General features: G+C 45.0%; 1 protein-coding gene and 1 long non-coding RNA gene across 2 annotated transcripts in view; both read left to right on the top strand.

Annotated features, from left to right (window-relative positions):
• LOC126174927 (uncharacterized) overlaps nt 1–23,493 on the top strand; it is a 542,393-nt gene that overhangs the window by 144,811 nt on the left and 374,089 nt on the right. The window lies entirely within an intron of this gene.
• LOC126174931 (uncharacterized) lies at nt 873–1,393 on the top strand. Its single transcript, XR_007535499.1, has 3 exons — nt 873–955; nt 988–1,099; nt 1,327–1,393. It is a non-coding gene; the product is annotated as an uncharacterized LOC126174931 (long non-coding RNA).

Genomic DNA, 23,493 nt, shown 5'->3' with positions numbered 1-23,493 from the left:
GACGCAGGTGGAAATGGTAATTCCTCGCGGCCTGACATCCTAGGTGGGAATCAGAATTCTCGAGGTTAGGTTCCAGAGAGGACTTTGCAGGCCGCTTCGACCCGCAACCGCTCAGGTCTCGTCTGCGAGTGACGGAGAGCCCGTCGTGGGAGCGGCGGCAGTTCCTGCGAAGGTCAAGGGGTCGCGGGGTCGGGCGCTGCTTTCGCGGCGCAATGAATAACAGCGGTTGCAGCCGCCGGTTACCGCCGCTGCTGCGCCGGTTTCACTCTCACTGCTTTCCAGACGTCGGCGTTACCCAATTACCCGTGCACAACAGCCGCTGCGCTGAGGGCTCCTCCGAAAGTTGTTGTAACCCTGACAGCGGTTTCACTCACGCACGGCCGAGCCACGCTCCTCCGCACGCAACCGCTTCCATTTCCTTTTGTGACTCTCAGAAATGACATTAGGAAAAATTCAGTAAGCTGCTGTTAAAATACATTTATTTATTATTGACCGGTAACGCCTCTCACATTATATCCGACAGCATGGGTTCGCTCGTGTATAGGTACAATAAGGACCACATAATTGTCAGTTACGCCTCGATACATCCGCTGGAAATCTGAGTGTAAAGATAAAGTCGAATGACATGAATGGCTGGGAGACCCTCGAAGGGCAGTTTCAGCTGCCTAAGTAGAAAGGTCTTTTCATATCTCCCGCTCCCGTGGGCATCTTTCTGTCGCGAAGTATGACAGCAGCATGAGGAGGTGTATCCATTACCTGTAACTAACTGTACAGGGTGAATGTGAATGTGTGTGTGTGTGTGTGTGTGTGTGTGTGTGTGTGTGTGTGTGTGTTACATACAGTATGCAGTGCTGTGTTGTTAACAAGTGTGATGCAATGTGCCTTCCAACATGCCTGCACGTCCAAAGGAACGTTGCATCCCACTTATTAACAACACAGGTACTGTACTTAACAGGTGCTGTGCTTAACAGGTGCTGTGCTTAACAGGTACTGTACTTAACAGGTACTGTACTTAACAGGTACTGTACTTAACAGGTACTGTACTTAACAGGTACTGTACTTAACAGGTACTGTACTTAACAGGTACTGTACTTAACAGGTTCTGTACTTAACAGGTACTGTACTTAACAGGTACTGTACTTAACAGGTATTCCCGAGTTCGATTCCCGGCGGGGTCAGGGATTTTCTCTGCCTCGTGATGACTGGGTGTTGTGTGCTGTCCTTAGGTTAGTTAGGTTTAAGTAATTCTAAGTTCTAGGGGACTGATGACCATAGATGTTAAGTCCCATAGTGCTCAGAGCCATTTGAACCATTTGAACTTAACAGGTACTGTACTTAACAGGTACTGTACTTAACCGGCTGTGCCAAGCAGGAACTTTCAGTTAAAATGTCCTCCCCTGTGTGGTAATAACACGGAAGTTTCAGTCTGGCCTTCGGCCGTGCACGGTTAGCTAAAGAGGTTAAGACGAACGTACGCGTATAGCAGGAAATCCATTTTCGAATCCCGGTCCGGCACAAATTTTCTTTGTCGTTTTCCGTTATACAGCTGACCGTAGTCCAACTTCTCACCTGCGAATACATTTCATGTATTCGTGCCAGAGATCATGAGAGAAGGGCGACGGTGAATCCGGGTGCCGGAACGTGGATGGCCAACTCCTCTCGAAGAGCACCAAGGAGATCGCCGACGGACGGATCACCAACAGTGTCGTATGCCCGCTCATTGCGAAGAAGTTCGGAATTTAATCCGAGACTTTGACACAAAGACTGGTGATCAGGGACTTCGTGCCACCACCACCCCTCCTGTACTCTCCCGTCTGCCGTAAAAGCTAAGAGAAAATTGTCAAGAGCACGCGGCGTACCCGGGTAGTCACCCACCCAAGTATTGGCCACGCTCGACGGTGCTTAACTTTAGTGATCTGACAGAAACGGGTGTGCGTGTGTGTGAGAGAGAGAGAGAGAGAGAGAGAGAGAGAGAGAGAGAGAGAGTGGGCGGGGGGAGGGGGGGAGAGAAAGAGATGTGCGAAATATACGTACGCGGCCAAAGCGGAGAGAAGAAATCTGGTGGCTAATAAAGTTAACGCAGCCAAAATTTATGCGTGTGCAGCCTCGAAAGCAAAATCTGACTGTGAAGTACTGTAAAGCAGTTAGTTGGCCTGTATTCGTCATTTGAGATAGCAATTAAAAGCGGTAGAGTGTAATTGGTTTCAGATTGCTGTATGTTAACGAGCGAGTGCAGTTCTAAAATTACAAGAGTGCGCAAAATACGTTCTGGTCGTTACAGCGACTAACAGCCCTGACTGAAATGCATCACTGCTCATACTGCAATACAGTGTTACGTAGCCTGCCCGGCTAGCCACTCGGTCTAACGCGCTGCTTTCCGAGCGGGAAGGCGTGCCGGTCCCCGGCGCGAATCCGCCCGGCGGATTAGTGTCGAGGTCCGGTGTGCCGGCCAGTCTGTGGATGGTTTTTAAGCGGGCTGGTTCCCCTCATTACGCCTCAGTTACAGTATGTCGGTGATCGCTGCGCGAACACTGTCTCCATATACACGTACACCATAATTCCTCTATCACGCAAACATCTGGGATTACACTTGTCTGGTCCGCAGCTCGTGGTCGTGCGGTAGCATTCTCGCTTCCCACGCCCGGGTTCCCGGGTTCGATTCCCGGCGGGGTCAGGGATTTTCTCTGCCTCGTGATGACTGGGTGTTGAGTGCTGTCCTTAGGTTAGTTAGGTTTAAGTAATTCTAAGTTCTAGGGGACTGATGACCATAGATGTTAAGTCCCATAGTGCTCAGAGCCATTTTACAGTTGTCTGGTATGAGACGTTCCCGCGGGGAAGTGGGGGGGGGGGGGGGGGGGTCCACTGGGAGCCGATACACACATTAACCCTGGGTTCGGTGTGGGGTGTGGGACGGCGGTGAGGTGGGTGGACTGCTGTGGCCTGTTGTGGGGTTGTGAACCACTGAGGGCTACGGCGTTTCTAGGTCCCCAGTACAATACACACAGTGTTACAAGAACAAACAGTCCGTCTTTGCAAGTATTTATTTACTGAGCAGATGCGTGGTGCACAATGTTTGTGCCCCCTCCCACCATACCCGATCTCCTCACGTTTCATGCCTGATGCTTTGAAAATAAAGATGGTACCTTTCTCTCCATCACTCACCTCCAACAGAAGACATAAAACGCTGCAAACTACACACAGTTATCGACTATACAGTTTACACTGTAAGTAGGCTGTTTAGGTTATCTCATTGGTAACGCCACGTAGCGCTCTGTATGAAATTCACTGGCTGTGCTGTGTGCAGTCTGTGGCTAGTTTGCATTGTTGTCTGCCATTGTAGTGTTGGGCAGCTGGATGTTAACAGCGCATAGCGTTGGGCAGTTGGAGGTGAGCCGCCAGCAGTGGTGGATGTGGGGAGAGAGATGGCGGAGTTTTGAAATTTGTAAGACTGGATGTCATGAACTGCTATATATATATATATATATATATATATATATATATATATATATATATATATATATATTATGTCTTTTGATGACTATTAAGGTAAATACATTGTTTGTTCTGTATTAAAATCTTTCATTTGCTAACTATGCCTATCAGTAGTTAGTGCCTTCCGTAGTTTGAATATTTTATTTAGCTGGCAGTAGTGGCTGACCAGCGGTTCAACAACACCTATAGGGTTTTTGTATAGGAACGCCGTACGAAGCTTACACAATCAGCTATCTTGCGTTAGATCAGCATAAAAAATTGTAAATACTACACTTTCATCGGCTTTATGCCAATATTCAGACTCTCACCAGGGTGGATCCACGAGTAGCTAATTGCATATTTCGCAAGCTTCGTGGAGCAGGCGTATTTTCTCGGTATATGATTTCTCGAAATATGACACTGCTGTATTCTAGTCACAGCAGTAACCACTTTTTCTATGTAACCATTCCATAAGCTGAATCTGAGTAGGCCGGCCGGTGTGGCCGAGCGGTTCTAGGCGCTTCAGTCCGGAACCGCGCGGCTGCTACGGTCGCAGGTTCGTCGAATCGTGCCTCGAGCATGGATGTGTGTGATCTCCTTAGGTTAGTTAGGTTTAAGTAGCTCTAAGTTCTAGGGGACTGATGAACTCAGATGTTAAGTCCCATACTGCTTAGAGCCATTTTGAATCTGAGTTGAACGAAGGATATTATTTGAATCTGCAGAATTCAGATGTTCCACAAATGAGACCCTAGTAACAATACTCTGCGAAGGAGAGTCCGTTCGACTCTGTGCTTAGGAATGATGTCAGTTTTTCATATTGCGAGAATGAATCGTACAACTTCCACAGCAATTGTCAACGCCATGCAGTGCGGTGCAAAACTACAGTTTTTTATGTCACATTCTCTTTTTAAATCATTCTGAGACATCAGCATGAGCGTATAGCCTCGATGGAACGAAAACTATCAGGAAGGCGTCCACGGGAACGATGAGCTTGCACAAGGTATTGTCACGCGAAGCTAGAGAGAAAAATATCAAGTAAATTGAGGTAGAGTGATATTAAATAAATGGCTAATGTGCAGCCCATTATGAATAATGTATGTATATAAGGAATTGTATTGTCCGCAGCTCGTGGTCGTGCGGTAGCGTTCTCGCTTCCCGCGCCCGGCTTCCCGGGTTCGATTCCCGGCGGGGTCAGGGATTTTCTCTACCTCGTGATGACTGGGTGTTGTGTGATGTCCTTAAATTAGGTTTAAGTAGTTCTAAGTTCTAGGGGACTGATGACCATAGATGTAAAGTCCCATAGTGCTCAGAGCCATTTGAACCATTTTTTAAGGAATTGTATTATGTAATTAACGTTGACTCCTTAAGACTGTCACGTCTTCTCCGTAATCAGATCTGCCTAAATGTCGTGACAGTGTTGCCACTTTCTTGTGACCATGTTTGTGTCTATCGTTAATGGGATCGAGCAAGGAGGTGCAGCGGTAAGACACTGGTCTCAAATTCGAGAGGGCAGCGGTTCAGATCTCTCACCGGTAGCCGGTCAACCAGATTTAGGTTTTTCGAGGCGTGATGGTTTCTCTCTGAAAGCAACACGACGATTTCCTTCTCAGTTTGAGCGTGTGCTTCTGTACTAATGACGTCGTCGTACAACGATCTTATTTCATCTCTCTCTCTCTCTCTCTCTCTCTCTGTGTGTGTGTGTGTGTGTGTGTGTGTGTGTGTGTGTGTGTGTGTGTGTGTGTGAGAGAGAGAGAGAGAGAAACATGCTGAATCTCAAAGAACACTAAATCTCCAAGACGGACGATGTTTCACTCAAGCTCGAAACTTAACACGAACTTCAATGTGAAATGCTTTTAATAGCTGCCACAACGAAACTCTGTTTCGAAGTCTGACAGAATATCCAAAGAGTACTGGTCATAGGTAAACCGGCAAGACACAGTTAATACCTTCACTGCGTCATAAAAATGGTAAAACTGCCGACGACAGTGCCACTAAAGCGGAGTTACTCAACAGGGTTTGTGTTGAGTAAATGAGAAGAAGATATCCTCGGTCTAGTGAAGTAGCATAAACCATTCGATAAAGATAGTTATTCCGATCAAGATTCTATACCAGTTAGGTTCCTTTTAGAGTATGTTGGTATAATAGCCCCATAGTTTGCAATCATGTACAACCACACGCTCGACGGAAGATACGTTCCTGAAGACTGTTAAGTTGCATAGGTCACACCAATATTCAAGAAAGGAAATAGAAGTAATCCGATGAATTACAGACCCAAATCAGTGACGTAGCTTTGCAGTAAGATTTCGGAACGTATACTGTGTCCGAACATTATCAATTTCATCGAAGAAAACGGTCTATTGACAGATCGCCAACAAAGATTCAGAAAATATTGATCTTGTGAAACACAACTAGCTCTTTACTGTCGCAAAGTATAGTGTGCTATAGAAAGGGTATCTCACATTGATTACATATTTCTAGATTTCTAGATCGCTTCTGACACCGTTCCTCACAAGGGATTTATAACCACACTGCGTTACTCTAGAGTATCGTTTCTGTTGCGCAACTGGATTCGTAATTTCCTTTCAGAAAGATGGCACATCGTAGTAATTGACAGAAAATCATCGAGTAAAACGGAAGTAATATATTGGCATTGCCTAAATGAAGAGTTTTAGGCACGAAGAGTTGTAGGCGCTCTATTGTACTTAATCTCTATAAACGATTTAGGCGATAATCTGAGCAACCCTCTTAAAGTGTTTGCAGATCATGCTGTCGTTTATTGTCAAGTAAAGTCATCAGAAGATCAAAACCAATTGCAGATATCTGTATGGTGCGAAAATTGGGAATTGACCCAAAATACTGAAAAGTGTGAGGTCATCCACATGAGCGCTAAAAGGAATCTGTTAAACTTCGGTTGCACGATAAATCGATCAAATGTAAAGACCGTCAACTCAACTAAATACCTAGTAATTTCAATTACGAATTACTTAAATCGGGAAGAACAAAGAGAAAATGTTGTGGAGAAGAAGAACCAAAACCTGCATTTTATATGATCCGTGTCAGATATGAGGAAATCGAAAAAGTTGAAAGAAGAGCTACGAAAGGGGTGGGCGGGGGGATCTGGTGTCACGGATATGAGGATATGATACGCGAGCTCGGGAGGCAGTCATTAAGACATGGGCGTTGTTCGTTGCTGCGAAATCTTTTCACGAAATTTCAATTTCCAGCCTTGTCCTCTGCATCTACATCTACATCTACGTTGTTGTTGTTGTGGTCTACAGTTCTAAGAATGGTTTGATGCAGCTCTCCATGCTACTCTATCCTGTGCAAGACTCTTCATCTCCCAGTACCTACTGCAGCCTACATCCTTCTGAATCTGCTTAGTGTATTCATCTCTTGGTCTCCCTCTACGATTTTTACCCTCCACGCTGCCCCCCAGTACTAAATTGGGTATCCCTTAATGCCTCAGAACATGTCTTACCAACCGATCCCTTCTTGTAGTCAAGTTGTGCCACAAACTCCTCTTCTCCGCAATTCTATTCAATACCTCCTCATTAGTTATGTGATCTACCCATCTAATCTTCAGCATTCTTCTGTAGCAGCACATTTCGAAAGCTTCTATTCTCTTCTTGTCTAAACTATTTATCGTCCACGTTTCACTTCCATACATGGCTACACTCCATACAAATACTTTCAGAAACGACTTCCTGACACTTAAATCAATACGCGATGTTAAAAAATTTCTCTTCTTCAGAAACGCTGTCCCTGCCATTGCCAATCTACATTTTATATCCTCTCTACTTCGACCATCATCAGTTATTTTGCTCCCCAAATATCAAAATTCCTTTACTACTTTCAGTGTCTCATTTCCTAATCAAATTCCCGCAGCATCACCCGACTTAATTCGACTACGTTCCATTATCCTCGTTTTGCTTTTGTTGATGTTCATCTTATACCCTCCTTTCAAGACACTGTCCATTCCGTTCAACTGCTCTTCCAAGTCCTTTGCTGTCTCTGACAGAATTACAATGTCATCGGCGGACCTCAAAGTTTACATTGATACTCTGCAAATTACATTGAAGTGCCTGCAAATGGTTCACCGAACCACCTTCAAAATTCTCTATTATTCCAATCTCGTATAGCGCGTACGATCTCTGATTTCCCTTATTTTATCGTGGTGATCGTCTCTCGGTGTCAACGAAATATATTTGCATTCGTAGGAGAAAATTGGTGGTTGGAATTTCGTGAGAAGTTCCGTCACAACGAAAAATGCATTTGTTTCAATGACGTCCAGCGCAAATCCTGTATCATTTCTGTGACACTCTCTCCCATATTTCGCGATAATACAAAACGTGCTGCCCTTCTTTGAACTTTTTCGATGTACTGCGTCAGTCCTACCTGATAAGGATCCCACACCGCGCAGCAGTCTCCTCAGTAGACCCTCCGAATGCGAAAATATTTTGCTGGCGCCCATCTACACATGAAGGAATGATCACCGTAATAAAATAAGAAAAATCATAGCAGCAGTATTCTAAAAGAGGACGGACAAGCGTGGAGTGGGCAGTCTCCTTGCTAGATCCTCCGAATGCGAAAATATTTTGCTGGCGCCCATCTACACATGAAGGAATGATCACCGTAATAAAATAAGAAAAATCATAGCTCGCACGAAAAGATTTAAGTGTGCGTTTCTCCCCCGCGAGCTCTTCGAGATTGCAACAGTAGAGAAACAGCATGAAGTTGGTAAGATGAACCCTCCTCCAGGCACTTAGTTGTGAACTGCAAAGTAGTAACGTAGATAGAGATAAGGGGGGATAGAGGTGGGAGTTGATGAGGTGACAGGTATGAGTGTGAGTGAGATGTATAGAGCTGCTAGGGTACTTGATGAGTGTGGTGGGAGGGTGGCGCCGACGTCAGCGGCCAGCCGGCATAGGGACCAGTGGCTGGAGGCGCCGACCCATTAGCACACTTAGGGCGCTGATAAAAACACTTTCACTGCCGCCGCGGGCCAGCAGCGGGCAGCAACCTGCTCCCTGCAACGCGCCACGCAGTTCCACAGCCGCTACACGCGTTTCGGCAGCTCACTGGCTTCGTTGGACACACAAGCTTTTCTTTCATCGTCTCGTCAGCTTCCACCGCCCCATCAAGGCAACTCACGCAACTTCTTGTGCAGTCTTTTACAGTACTGAAAGAAAAAAAGTGTCGATCATTTTGAGACGTGGTGAGAACCATCACATCTCAAAATGATCGGCCACCAATACAAGAAAAACAAATCCAGTGAGTTCGGAAACGCTTACTTTCTGAGATTATAACTTTTTCTATCAGGAGATAGAGACGTGATTAATGTAACGTCCATCCATAGCAATACATCCTTCTGTCCGTAGTCGTAAGAAGCCACGCACTCCTTTAAGTACAGCGATTGTTCACGAAACCAAACCCCCGCACAAACACGAGAATGACTGTTGCCGTCCTCTGCTCTTAATCGTCGAACAGCCGTCCCATTATTTTCGTATGTTAAATATAGCTCATGTCTCTCCATCTCAGACGTGTGGTGTGAGCGAGGCACTCCACTGTTAACCTTCTGGATGCTAGAAAACCTGTGTATCTGAGACTGTGGAAAAGTCGTCCGACCAAGTAACTTAATGCTACTTTGCAACATGAATACTTTAACTGCGTAAATGTCACACGCCGCATTTTACTTTTGTTAACTGCAGCACGGTCTCATATCCACACTTATCGACTGGCAGCGCAAACGACGAAAAATACGTAGTGATCCTTTCGTACGTACAAACAGCAGAATAAAAGTAAAATCATTTTTGTTATTAGTAGGTAAGACACCACGATACATCGGAGTAATCGATACATACTCTAAGTCTAGAGTAATGTACTGAAAAAAAAAAAAAAACCACTGACACGATTCGAACTGCAGTAACACATAACTGGCTGATGACTACATAATGCTTAGAGGAAAGCGTACCTATGGTGTATTGTGTATTGAACATGGGACCTAGAAACGACGTAGAAGCTTCGTCCCGCCGTAATCCTCAGTGGTTCACAACCCCACAACAGGCCACAGCAGTCCACCCACCCCACCGCCGCCTCACACCGAACCCAGGGTTATTATGCGGTTCGGCCCCCAGTGGACCCCCGCCCCCCTTTCCCCGGGAACGTCTCATACCAGACGAGTGTAATCCAAATGCTTGCATGGTAGAGTAATTACGGTGTACGCGTACGTGGAGACAGTGTTTGAGCAGCAATTGCCGACACAGTGTAACCGAGACGCAATAACGGCAACCAGCCCGCATTAGTAGAGGCAGGTGGAAAATCGCCTAAAAAACCATCCGCAAGCTGGCCGGCACATCGGACCTCGACACTAATCCGTCAGGCGCATTCGTGCCGGGGGCCGGGAAGCAGCGTGTTAGACTGCGCGGCTAGCCGGACGGCCGTCCCTATGGTACTATAATACAGGAAGACACCAAAATAAACTGTGCAACCCAGTGACTGCCTATCGACAATTCGACTGTGTTTATTTGCACAATGCAGGGCTATTACAAATGATTGAAGCGATCTCATAAATTCACTGTAGCTCCATTCATTGACATATGGTCACGACACACTACAGATACGTAGAAAAACTCATAAAGTTTTGTTCGGCTGAAGCCGCACTTCAGGTTTCTGCCGTCAGAGCGCTCGAGAGCGCAGTGAGACAAAATGGCGACAGGAGCCGAGAAAGCGTATGTCGTGCTTGAAATGCACTCACATCAGTCAGTCATAACAGTGCAACGACACTTCAGGACGAAGTTCAACAAAGATCCACCAACAGCTAACTCCATTCGGCGATGGTATGCGCAGTTTAAGGCTTCTGGATGCCTCTGTAAGGGGAAATCAACGGGTCGGCCTGCAGTGAGCGAAGAAACGGTTGAATGCGTGCGGGCAAGTTCCACGCGTAGCCCGCGGAAAATTGGCTCATGCCACAACTGGAGACCGACAGCGCCGACTTCATCTTTCAACAGGATGGTGCTCCACTGCACTTCCGTCATGATGTTCGGCATTTCTTAAACAGGATATTGGAAAACCGATGGATCGGTCGTGGTGGAGATCATGATCAGCAATTCATGTCATGGCCTCCACGCTCTCCCGACTTAACCCCATGCGATTTCTTTCTGTGGGGTTATGTGAAAGATTCAGTGTTAAAACCTCCTCTACCAAGAAACGTGCCAGAACTGCGAGCTCGCATCAACGATGCTTTCGAACTCATTGATTGGGACATGCTGCGCCGAGTGTGGGAGGAACTTGATTATCGGCTTGATGTCTGCCGAATCACTAAAGGGGCACATATCGAACATTTGTGAATGCCTAAAAAAACTTTTTGAGTTTTTGTACATGTGTGCAAAGCATTTTGAAAATATCTCATATAATAAAGTTATTGTAGAGCTGTGAAATCGCTTCAATCATTTGTAATAACCCTGTATTGTGTCTTTCGGCCCCTTCTTTGGACAAGCGATCATATCTCACAAACTGTGCCTTTCCTGTCCCATGTTTCCTGGATTTGTCTCTCTTTTTTTTTTTTGCGAGTGCGCTATGTAATAACAGTCCTCCGGGTAACAAGAAATTACACTGGCGATGGTGCTGTTTTCCTAACAGTAAGATCCTTAAGTCAATATTTTCTACATCTACATGACTAATTTGCAACTCACACTTCAGTACTTGGCAGAAGTTTCATCGAAACACTTTTAGATGGTCTCCGTCAATCCTGCCTGGTAAGGATACCATACTCCAGAAGAGGAGTATTTTTCTTTAGAAGTGGATTCACAGCCACGGTGGATGATATTGCGGGAAACCATTTTTCTTGCTAGTGCTAGGTCTTAAATGGCTACACAGGATAATTGAAATGGCCTGGGAGTCGGGACAGGTTCCATCAGACTGGACAAAAGCAGTAATCACACCAATCTTTAAACATGGAAACAGAAAAGATTGTAACAACTACAGAGGTATCTCTTTAATCAGCGTTGTGGGTAAAATCTTCGCAGGTATTGTTGAAAGGAAAGTGCGAGTATTAGTTGAGGACCAATTGGATGAAAATCAGTGTGGGTTTAGGCCTCTCAGAGGTTGTCAGGACCAGATCTTTAGCTTACGGCAAATAATGGAGAAGTGTTATGAGTGGAACAGGGAATTGTATATATGCTTTATAGATCTAGAAAAGGCATATGACCGGGTTCCTAGGAGGAAGTTATTGTCTGTTCTACAAGATTATGGAATAGGAGGCAAACTTTTGCAAGCAATTAAAGGTCTTTACATGGATAGTCAGGCAGCAGTTAGAGTTGACGGTAAATTGAGTTCATGGTTCAGAGTAGTTTCAGGGGTAAGACAAGGCTGCAACCTGTCTCCACTGTTGTTCATATTATTTATGGATCATATGTTGAAAACAATAGACTGGCTGGGTGAGATTAAGATATGTGAACACAAAATAAGCAGTCTTGCATATGCGGATGACTTAGTTGTGATGGCAGATTCGATTGAAAGTTTGCAAAGTAATATTTCAGAGCTAGATCAGAAATGTAAGGACTATGGTATGAAGATTAGCATCTCCAAAACGAAAGTAATGTCAATGGGAAAGAAATATAAACGGATTGAGTGCCAAATAGGAGGAACAAAGTTAGAACAGGTGGACGGTTTCAAGTACTGAGGATGCATATTCTCACAGGATGGCAACATAGTGAAAGAACTGGAAGCGAGGTGTAGCAAAGCTAATGCAGTGAGCGCTCAGCTACGATCTACTCTCTTCTGCAAGAAGGAAGTCAGTACCAAGACTAAGTTATCTGTGCACCGTTCAATCTTTCGACCAACTTTGTTGTATGGGAGCGAAAGCTGGGTGGATTCAGGTTACCTTATCAACAAGGTTGAGGTTACGGATATGAAAGTAGCTAGGATGATTGCAGGTCAGGTACTAGTAGATGGGAACAATGGCAGGAGGGTGTCCACAATGAGGAAATCAAAGAAAAACTGGGAATGAACTCTATAGATGTAGCAGTCAGGGCGAACAGGCTTAGATGGTGGGGTCATGTTACACGCATGGGAGAAGCAAGGTTACCCAAGAGACTCATGGATTCAGCAGTAGAGGGTAGGAGGAGTCGGGGCAGACCGAGGAGAAGGTACCTGGATTCGGTTAAGAATGATTTTGAAATAATAGGTTTAACATCAGAAGAGGCACCAATGTTAGCACTGAATAGGGGATCATGGAGGAACTGTATAAGGGGGGCTATGCTCCAGACTGAACGCTGAAAGGCATAATCAGTCTTAGATGATGATGATGATGATGATGATGATGATGATGATGGTGTGATTTTATTCACCAAATGATGTGCATACAATTTCGACTGCTCTGTCTTTGTAAAGTGACGTACCTAAACGGACAGTAGGAATAAAATTTTGAAATTGAGTCTCAGACAATACCAAAAGTTTCCGCATCAAAAAATACGGCATAGAATAAAAACAGCCATTAATACTTGACCTAATAATTAACTAACCATTTCTCATACGAGTCTACCATAAAGCACGTTGCTCCAAAAGGTCGTGCATAGTGTACGTTAGACTCTAAGAATGTACTGTACGTCGTGGAATCTTTTTCGACCAGGTCTCCCAGTTTCATTTTTGTTGTTCACTTCAGAGTGGAAAAAGTAATCGATTTTTGCTAATCATGACGTATGAATAGCGTTTTATTTTTAATAAAACAGTCTTGCATGAAAAGCTTACGTCATATGGTATTATTTTTTGGGGTAATTTTTCTGATTCAAAAAGGGTATTTTTGGCTCAAAAACGGGCTGTTCGAGCTATGTGTGGTGTAAGTTCGAGAACCTCTTGTCAACCCCTATTCAATAGTCTGGGAATTCTGACATTGCCCTCACAGTATATATTTTCTTTAATATCGTTTGTTGTTAGCAATATTACTTATTCCCAAGAGTTAGCAGCTTTCACGCAATTAATACTAGGCAGAAATCAAATCTGCATGTGGAATGCACTTCCTTGACTCTTTCTCAGAAAGGAGTAGTTTTCTGCTGTATCCATTTTCAATAAGCTACCACAAGAACTCAAAAATCTTAGCAGTAGCCCAAATACTTTTAAGTCTAAACTGAAGAGTTTCCTCATGGCTCACTCCTTCTATTCTGTCGAGAAGCTCCTGGAAGAGCTGAAAAATTAAGCAAATTCCAGTGTTACATTGTTGATTTTCTTTATTTAAACTTAAGAATTGTCGCCTGAATACGTTTCTTATATTTCATTTTATCTGTTTCTACTATCGTGTTATAATTTCATGTATTGACTCGTTCCATGACCACGGAGACTTCTTAATTTGGTCCCACGGAACAACAAATAAATAAATAAATAAAATGGTTCTATGACATTATTCGACCGTTTACTAGTCAATCCGCAACCTAAGGTGCCCTTCTGAACATGTGAAACGCAGTTCCAGTTTCGTCGTCACTTTGAAAATCAGCAGAAGCGAGTAGAATTCGCTTTTACTTAATAATAGTTATCTGGGCTGCTTCTGAATTATTAACAGAAAGCTGAAGAACGATTAACATAACGTTGAAGAATGATTAACAGAAAGTTGAAGAGGAACCTGAGACTAGCCCTTGAAACATTCTCACGAAATGCGCGCCTGCCTCAGAAGTGGAAAAAAATTTAACTCGGTCGCCCAAATAAGTCGTGCGGCTTTTGGGCTCAACCAGAGGGGGGTGAAACAGTAAAGTGTGTCTTCTTCGTTAGGCGCGTCGAGGATTAACGGCTGGCTCTGCACAGTACTGTGGACCAGAGTGAACGAAGGCTGCGATCTATCGACTCAGGGCAGAGCGGCGGCTGGAATGATGCTGCGATGTGAGGCATCGATCTGCAGCCGCGGCAGACGATGTGGGTCATGCTAATGGCGCACCACGTGTCGCCGCTCTCCCGTTGCCATGGCCACGAGCGCTACGAGCCTGCGCGAAAACGTCGGCCACGCCCCTCCCGTGCGTCAGCCAGCCTGCTCGGCGAGAGCAGCTTCAATGCTTGCAGCGGTAGGGGAGTCGGGACGAAATGAGAATATCGACAACGACGTGTCCGTGTTGTGATGAGGACTGCAGCCTGTCACCACACTTGATCAGTTAGGAACATGAAACAAAATACAGTACTGACCATTAAAATTGCTACACCACGAAGATGACGTGCTGCAGATGCGAAATTTAAGCGACAGGAAGAAGATGCTGTGATATGCAAATGATTAGCTTTTCAGAGCATTCACACAAGGTTGGCGCCGGTGGCGACACCTACAACGTGCTGATATGAGGAAAGTTTCCAACCGATTTCTCATACACAAACAGCAGTTGACTGGCGTTTCCTGGTGAAACGTTGTGATGCCTCGTGTAAGGGGGATAAATGCGTACCATCACGTTTCCGACATTGATAAAGGTCGACTGTAGCCTATCGCGATTGCGGTTTATCGTATTGCGACATTGCTGCTCGCTTTGGTCGAGATCCAGTGACTGTTAGCAGAATATGGAATCGGTGGGTTCGGGAGGGTAATACGGAACGCCGTGCTGGATCCCAAAGGCATCGTATCACTAGAGGTCGAGATGACAGGCATCTTATCCGCATGGCTGTAACGGCTCGTGCAGCCACGTCTCGATCCCTGAGTTAACAGATGGGGACGTTTGAAACACAACAACCATCTGCACGAACAGTTCAACGACGTTTGCAGCAGCATGCACTATCAGTTAGGAGACCATGGCTGCGGTTACCCTTGACGCTGCATCACAGGCAGGAGCGCCTGCAATGGTGTACTCAACGACGAACCTGGGTGCACGAATGGCAAAACGTCATTTTTTAGGATGAATCCAGGTTCGGTTTACAGCATCATGATGATCGCATCCGTGTTTGGCGACATCGCGGTGAACGCACATTGGAAGCGTGTATTCGTCATCGCCATACTGGCGTATCACCCGGCGTGATGGTATGGGGTGCCATTGGTTACACGTCTCGGTTACCTCTTGTTCGCATTGACGGCACTTCGAACAGTGGACGTTACATTTCAGATGGCTCTACCCCTCATTCGATCTCAGCGAAACCCTACATTTCAGCAGGATAATGAACGACCGCATGTTGCAGGTCCTGTACGGGGCCTTTCTGGATACATAAAATGGTAGACTGCTGCCCTGGCCAGCACATTCTCCAGATCTCTCACCAACTGAAAACGTCTGGTCAATGGTAGCCGAGCAACTGGCTCGTCACAATACGCCATTCACTACTCTTGATGAACTGTGGTATCGTGTTGAAGCTGCATGGGCAACTGTACCTGTACACGCCATTTAAGCTCTGTTTGACTCAATGCCCAGGCGTATCAAGGCCGTTATTACGGCCAGAGGTGGTGATCCTCAGGATCTATGCACCCAAATTGCGTGAAAATGTAATCACATGTCAGTTCTAGTATAATGTATTTGTCCAATGAATACCCGTTTATCATCTGCATTTCTTCTTGGTGTAGCAGTTTTAATGGCCAGTAGTGTATTAGAAAGAGGATAGAAGTTCAAAGGGGAGATAATGATTGTTGTTTGGAGGGGCCAAACTGCATGGTTATCGCTCGCTTCGACGAATGAACGTTCAAAACTAATCGATGATGTGGAGGAAGCGGATGGATGTTTTCCATTCCAGGAGCCCACTTTTGGTCGTGATATAGGAGCAGGTTCGATGCCCAGGTCGATAACTAGAATGGCTGGCTTTCAGATGCATTGTTGCTGTTGCGCAGTAGTGGAGTCTGAGGAGGTGGAGGTCTGGCAGGTAGCCTTTCTGGGCAGAATAGTGAATGATGTGGGGGGCGGTGGAGGGGGGGGGTTCACCTCCCATGCACATATCCTACACCAGCACAGAAGCAGGGCGACTTATTATAGTAAAAAGAAAGGAAGTAAACACCACTTAGGGATAGGCCATAGGCCTGTTGCGATATGTGGACTGTTGCCTACAAGTAAGTACGGGGAGAGATCTACGATCCTGTTACATGTAATCAGAACGTCACTAACCCTCCAGCAGTTGTTGCCAGTAGATAATACTGATGATGCCTCTGTTTCTCCACTCAAGCAGCTCCTCTTCTGGCCTCACGAAGCTCAATATACCTGTACCAGAGCTCCTTAACTCAGAAAATAATCTGAGGAGGTGCCGAGAATCGAACCCAGGTCCCTCCGCACTGTAGCGTTCGGCTACGGAGGCGGTATGGTTATTATAGTAACAGCATAATTTTACAAAATCCAGGGTTGGATTGACGGCTATTTCATCGTCCGCGTGTAGAATGTGTGGGGGCTTTCGCAACATAGAAATATGTGGGCCACTGTCAGGGGGCACCACATTCACATCGTGTTGGGTCCGTTCCTTTGAGCATAAAATCATGGATATGCTTGGTGTTGCCAAAATGTAGTATGCATGGCGACACCGATTCTTTCCGAGAACCTCTGTGAGAGTTCCTCCGTGCGGTTGTAGTTCGTAATCGATTTTCATTTCTTTGAAGACTTCGTTTTCACCATTGGCTGTACTTTTAATGAAAATCCAATATTGCAGTTACAACCTCTTTGTCATTTTTAACAGGGTAAAAGCTGCAAACAATATGAACGCAGATACTTCCTGGAAGATTAAAACTGGGTGCCAGACCGAGACTCGAACTCGGGACCTTTGCCTATAGCGGGCAAGTGCGTTACCATCTGACCTATCCAAGCACGACTCACGCCCCGCCGTCACACCTCACAGCTTTACTTCTGCCAGTACCTCGTCTCCTACTTTCCAAACTTTACAGAAGCTCTCCTGCGAACCTTGCAGAACTAGCACTCCTGAAAGAAAGGATATTGCGGAGACATGGCTTAGCCGCAGCCTGGGGTATGTTTCCAGAATGGAGATTTTCACTCTGCAGCGGAGTGAAAATCTTATTGTGGAATATATACGCAGGATTAGACATATTACTAAAGTAATAAATACGTCTCACAATGGAGTCAAAATATAGATATGTGCGTTTGTTGTCAGCGTTTTTACCACTGTTAATAAAGTCTCACTGGCGTCGGTCTCCCACTGCCATTAAATTTGTACCTAAGAGTATGCTTATCTGCGCTGGCAAAGGTCAAGCGGGCGTCGAGGTGGCGTAGATTTGCTGGAGCCCTTTCCCGCCTGTTTCTGAGCTCTACGCTGCTCGTTCCTGACACATACAGAAAACACGAGTTTTATTTTAATGTCTTCTTATCCCTTAAATCAAGTGAAGAGTGTTGCATTTATTTATGTGTTTACGATGCGTTTCCCTAACATATTGGCCGCATTTTATACTTTATTTAAGTAGTCATAAAGAACGTTGTAATGCGAGCAACCACAGCCGTTAAACTTCCTAATGAATCAATGTAAAATGAACTACAAGATAGCTGTAATTTGTGATTTCTTTACTGTCACGACCGGTTTCGCTGCATACGATCAATACAGAATCATTCTGATACCTACGACGGGCAGTCGAGTTTTAATCATCACCTCGAAAAAATAAATGTGCATAGTAATTATTTTAATTGTCTGCAGGTAAGTATCTGCAGTGCTGCTAGACACCAAAATCCCCATGCCATTATAACGCAACACTCCGCTAAAACAAAATGTCTTAACCCATTGCCGGCCGTGGTGGCCGAGCGGTTCTAGGCGCTTCAGTCTGGAACCGCGCGACTGCTACGGTCGCAGGATCGAATCCTGCCTCGGGCATGGATGTGTGTGATGTCCTTACGTTAGTTAGGTTTAAGTAGTTCTAAGTTCTAGGGGACTGATGACCTCAGATGTTAAGTCCCATAGTGCTCAGAGCCATTTGAACCATCTTAGCCCATTGGTAGAGTAGAGTATCGCATGGCAGTAACGGGAATGTTGCTGCTGTGTCGGACTTAATCCAGATGGCCAAAAAAAAAAGTTATCTCGACTGGCCGCACACAGTTTCAACGTTTCCGTTGTTGCAGAAAAGGAATTACCCGTTGCTATATTATTCTCGGTTCTCCTTGTGACGTGCTGCGGTACTGTTTAGTGGGGATTTCGATGTGTACCGGGACTGCAGTCGTGTACCCGTCCAACAAACAAACGATCAGAAATTTTGTTTTTTCGAGGTGATAATTAAAACCTTATGTCTATCCCTCCTATGATGCTGTTTACCATTGACATATCTGGGTTTGTAACTGTTGATTTCATTTCTAATGTTGAGCACTTTCGAGCGATTTGTAGAAACGTCAGAAAGTCGCATTTCGTTATTAATGTAACAAATAAATGGTAAAAATATTGGGTGGTAGAGATTTATTTTGTTCCATTTAATACCAATTACGATGTTTTACATTGCTGTTATTTGTAAAGGCTTGGAAGTTTTGCCAGGTGTGCAGGATCGCCTCTGTACGGCTCTGATTACGTTGTACACTTCATGTAAGCATTACACTCTCCCAAAAATCAAATGGCTCTAAGCACTATGGGACTTAACATCTGAGGTCATCAGTCCCCTAGACTTAGAACTACTTAAACCTAACTAAGCTAAGGACATCACACACATCCATGCCCGAGGCACGATTGGAACCTGCGACCGTAGCAGCAGCGCGGTTCCGGACTGAAGCACCTAGAACCGCTCGGCCACAGCAGCCGGCTTACTCTCCCAATAAAGAAAGTGCAAATACGAGTGAGACATGGTTCTGGAGCACTTGTTTACGTTATCGCTGAATTGTGTGCCTGTTCGTGGCTCCGTAGCACTTCTTTCACATACAGGTCGGATAGCCCCGCCTTTTGCGTAGTACTGACGACCGTTTGCAGTCATTTCTCACGTTGTCTCTTTGTAATTGTGCTGGTTGTTACAAGTATGCGTTATTGAGGTAAATATTGTTGTAAGAAAGCAAGGCTGGCCCGTAATTCCTTGTAACAGCTTTCGCCGTTTCATCAAAAATATTTTGGTGCCACGATCCGTCATCAGATTCCTACAACTTCATTTGCATGGTCCGTGTCGTTTTGAAACCTTGCCAACAATTGCGAGTGTGGTATGCTATGTGTAAAAACGACGAATAACAAGCTCAGAACCTAACTTCCACAACGTCGTTCGTGAAGCACAAACGGACTACTGGCTTATTAGATATTGCACAGTGTGAATTGCCCGTTTTCTCCGTGTTTCAGGACATCCGTAGTGTGGTACGTCCCACAAACTGACGCACTCATGTATTAGCGTAGCTGTGAATTGCCTCAAGATTCGGTAATTACCCAAAAATCACAATCTTCGGTGACCTCCGTCATGGATGAAGTAAAAGAATCAAAAATGTTTTACAGAGCCTTAGGAGTCTGACAAATGGTTCAAATGGCTCTGAGCACTATGGGACTTAACTTCTGAGGTCATTAGTCCCCTAGAACTTAGAACTACTTAAACCTAACTAACCTAAGGACATCACAAACATCCATGCCCGAGGTAGGATTCGAACCTGCGACCGTAACGGTCGCGTGGTTCCAGACTGTAGCGCCTAGAACCGCTCGGCCACCCCGGCAGGCGTGAAGTCTGACAAGATGCATATTCGTTTCCCGCCCCTAGCTGGCCTATAATTATTATGTCGAAGTTTTTGTAGCCATATAGCGGGATCACCAAGACCCCAATGGTTTCTTTCAAAATCATGGGCAATTAAAATGAAACAAACTCCTATAATCAATGTAATCTTAATACTTATTAATATCTTAAGGTGAACGTCATTAAATATATGAACTACAATGAATTGCAAACAACGTCTTGTTAAATTTGTATTTTAAAGTAACGAAAGGTCACTGGACAGAGAATTGGTGAGTTGTAGCACCACTAAATTGCTGACGTTCAGAAATTACTAATGGACTTTAGCATTGGGAACCTTAGCAGTGAAATAATGTAAATTGTAAACTACTTGAACCAGGAACTAAACAAAACGACATAGAGTTTTATATGCAGTATTTAACAAATATTGTTTGCAGTCGCTGCATATTTGTGTGCTATAACTAACAAAGCAAAAAGTAATTTTTGAGAGTATTTCTCGCTAATAACAGTGTCGACCGCAAAAACGTTTGTTTTGATGATAATCGGTTTCGGTCACTTTTTGACCATCCTCAGGACACTCATACCATGATGGTAGCCGGTGGCACTGAACGGAGCGGGTGTTGAGCAGTTGACTTTCATGGAGTTACAACACAGATCCATTCACCGCCGCCGCTTACCATCATGGTATGAGGGTCTGAGGATAGCCAAAACAGACCAAAACCGCTTACCATATAAATAAGTGTTTTTGAGGTTGACACTGTTTGTGTCGATTTTTATAATAAACCGAACTGCCGGCCAGTGTGGCCGAACGGTTCTAGGCGCTACGGTCACAGGTTCAAATCTTGCCTTGGGTATGAATGTGTGTGATGTCCTTAGGTTAGTTTGGTTTAAGTAGTTCTAAGTTCTAGGGGACTGATGACCTTAGCAGTTAAGTCCCATAGTGCTCAGAGCCATTTGAACCAATAAACCGAACTTTTGTTTGCTTGATTTTGATCTATTCGCTTCTAAGGCTACATCGTTTTCTATCTCACTTTCATTTCCCTCTTCCTCGCCTAACTCCCATTTATCATCAAGTTTGCTTCTTTAATCCGGATCAAGATCTGAGCCATCGTTGCAGCTGAACTCAGTCTCTGCTAAATCAAGGATTAACTGTACACATTCATCGAGTTTAGAGTCACTTATTTTCATTCGGTCTAGGATAGCTCAAAATACTTAATTAGAAAAAATGGTATACGATCATAAACGTGTCAGCTATACACACAGCCACTCTGTTCAACAGCTTAGAGCTTCACGGTCTGAATGGTGCTTGCACAAAATTCCGTGGAGTCCTCATGACACCACCATACTAGTTAAGGGCTAGTCAGCAGCACATCTGAAACCACCCAGCTTCCTAAGTCAGTCGACGAGGTCAGTTGGGTGGATCTCCTACGACGCCGTGGCTGACTTCTTCTCTCGTCCTTGTTCGTCCCTAATGGCCTCGGCATCGACGGTAACTTAGACACTAGCCTTCCTGCGATGGCCTCGCTGCTGATGGCACATTTGCTCAGCAACAAAGGGGACACGAATAATGGCGACTGTGACGACACGACCGCTGTCGGCTGGGCCGGAATTCCGCGGCGCTAGTCCGCAGAACAATGGCCGATTCTGGAGCGAGCGTGACGTGTGTTGCTCAAACGTCCGCCTCTGTACTTGAACGGCCTCCGTAATTTATTTAGTTTCGCAGAATTGCGTGCAGCAGTGCTGCTTGCATTAGCTTTCTGCTAGACGAACTAGCCTGCATGAACACTACTCGGCAGGAGAATGATGAGCTTCCTGAAGTGTTGGCAGAAGTGCCAACACATTGTAGTTAGAGGAGGCCGAAATGCACGCTAAGCTCACGCAGGATGGCGTGAGGTCTGGAACAGGTCAATGTAATTTAATGTAGCAAATAAAGTACGGAGTTGAAGTAATACTTAACTTTATTCCATAATTGGAGAACATAGGTCTTGATTATACATAAGTGCAATCTCCATCAGTTGGTAATGGCGCCTTGCTAGGTCGTAGCAACAGACGTAGCTGAAGGCTATGCTAACTATCGTCTCGGCAATTGAGAGCGTATTTGTCAGTGAACCATTGCTCGCTAAGTCGGCTATACAACTGGGGCGAGTGCTAGTAAGTGTCTCTAGACCTGCCGTGTGGCGGCGCTCGGTCGGCAATCACTGACAGTGGCGACACGCGGGTCCGACGTATACTAATGGACCGCGGCCGATTTAAAAGCTACCACCTAGCAAGTGTGGTGTCTGGCGGTGACACCACACTTCCCAAAGACCTTGAAATTAAAATACTGAACACCGGAGTCAGTTCCAAGTAACTAGGCTTCGCGGTCCGACATCTGTGTGATCCTCAGTCTATGATGCTGAAGGTACGCGTCGTTCCTTACGTTTTCCTGCCGTTCATTAATGGCATTTCACGAACTGGAACTGCTCCTTCTACTTCCGGTAGCTCCTTACTGGTCATCGGGAAGCTGAACGCACCCCATTCCAGTCCTTCCACTTTGAAAAATCCTTGACACGCCCTTGAATCGATCCTAGGTTTACCGGCTGGCGGTTTGACTAAAGAACATCGTTAAATTTTGCACCGTATCACTAGTAACGAAGACTGGTAAGGACTCTTAGCCTCAAATATTTACTATAAAACAGTCTTGATCACGATTTATTTATTAAGGTGACCGGTTTCGACCACTACTGTGGTCATCTTCAGACCATTGAGCAGGAACCTCTTTCTGCTGGAGATAGTAGTGATTCTCCAGCACAATGAGGTTCCTGCTCAATGGAGATAGTATTGATTCTGCAGCAGAAAGAGGTTCCTGCTCAATGGTCTCAAGATGACCACAGTAGTGGTCAAAACCGGTCACCTTAATAAATAAATCGTGATCAAGACTGTTTTATAGTAAATATTTGTAACACATTGATCACTGTCACTCCCATAATGTATTCAAAAGTAATAAAGTCTTAGCCTCAGTTATTGTGTGGACGTTCGTGTAGTTGGCCACTGTTTGTTTTTAACAACGCGAAGCAGGTATTGCCATCGAAGCACATGTCTGAGGTCTGAAATACTGTTCATATGTCACAATGATACGTAAGCTGAGGATAGTCATATGGTCCAGTACCTGCCTAGCACAATAATAAAAGTTAAAAAAAACCCTCTATGCAACCGATGTAGGGTGTTTCACAATTCCTACTGCAAGCTTTTAGAGGCTGTAGAGAGAACTTAGTAGATAAAGTTTTTATAACGAACCCATGACTGAAGTTTGAAGATCGGATCGCTTTCAAACCTCGCATTTCACGATATGATATGTAATGGTAGAGCTGCACAAGGTATATATTGAGAACGTTTTTCATATAGCTTCAGCCCATGGCATACCATTTTCGTTCGACTGCAACAATGGCTGCGAGAAACTGCTACATCCGTAAATAGGAAGGTTGATTGTGATGCTCCACGGA

The sequence above is a fragment of the Schistocerca cancellata genome, chromosome 1 (assembly GCF_023864275.1).
Source record: "Schistocerca cancellata isolate TAMUIC-IGC-003103 chromosome 1, iqSchCanc2.1, whole genome shotgun sequence".
Classification (NCBI taxonomy): domain Eukaryota; kingdom Metazoa; phylum Arthropoda; class Insecta; order Orthoptera; family Acrididae; genus Schistocerca; species Schistocerca cancellata.
This window is presented reverse-complemented; position numbering and strand designations above follow the sequence as displayed.